Genomic DNA, 862 nt, shown 5'->3' on the forward strand with positions numbered 1-862 from the left:
GTCTGTCTATCATCATTGCACTCGGAGAAAATTTGAATGTTTCATCCGTCCCACGTTTCAATCGTCCCGGCTCTCCCCTACTATTTTTTTGAAACTTTTTACTTTTACTCCTTACATTTTAACACGAATATCGGTACTTTGTACTCCTTAAATTTTACAAAATTGGCTCGTTTAGTTTTGTAAAAGAATTCACTATCAGATGTGATTGAGTGCATGTCGGACAATAGCGTGGTCACGCGCCTCACACCGCGAGCGGCCGCGCACGCCACGTGCAGAGTGCTCTGGCCACACGGAGATAAAAGTGAGAGAAAAGTAAAAGAGACTAGCTATCCCGTCGGAGGATAATGAGCTGAGATTGTGTGTGTGCGTCTTTGAGAACTGTAAGTCGTAGAACTTACTGTATGTTGTCAGTTCATTTAAGCCTGCTGTTGTATTGGTCTATAGTTCTGGCAAATTTAAAGTAAGTTAGCTAGTAATTTTGTTTGTGTTCTCCACCTGTTAGCTAGCTAGGTTGCACGTTGCTTGATTTAATAGTGTCAGAGGGTGTCTCTCCGTCCGTTTTTTAACAGACACACCTGGGGTGAAGATGGAAACCAGAATCAGCTTTAAATACAGTCCTAATCTAGTCCTCATTAACACGTTTCTGATAATTTCACTGGAGTTATTGTTCGCGTCATCATTACCATATTCAATCTAATTGGATGGAACTATACTGTACGTTGCACTTGATGCACCATTAAGACAAATCGACAGATTCGGTGGCATACTACATTAATTTGCGACAAGTCAGTGCAGCTTGATTCATATTTAATCCTTAATTTTCTTTACATAAGTCATATCTGAGCCCACACACATACATGTA

The 862-nt window shown here is 40.5% G+C and overlaps 1 protein-coding gene across 1 annotated transcript in view; it reads left to right on the forward strand.

Annotated features, from left to right (window-relative positions):
- Window positions 1–862, forward strand: part of pkhd1l1.1 (PKHD1 like 1, tandem duplicate 1) — a gene marked incomplete in the record, with an annotated part of 50,388 nt that overhangs the window by 2,301 nt on the left and 47,225 nt on the right.

This window comes from Etheostoma spectabile, chromosome 14, assembly GCF_008692095.1.
Source record: "Etheostoma spectabile isolate EspeVRDwgs_2016 chromosome 14, UIUC_Espe_1.0, whole genome shotgun sequence".
Lineage (NCBI taxonomy): Eukaryota > Metazoa > Chordata > Actinopteri > Perciformes > Percidae > Etheostoma > Etheostoma spectabile.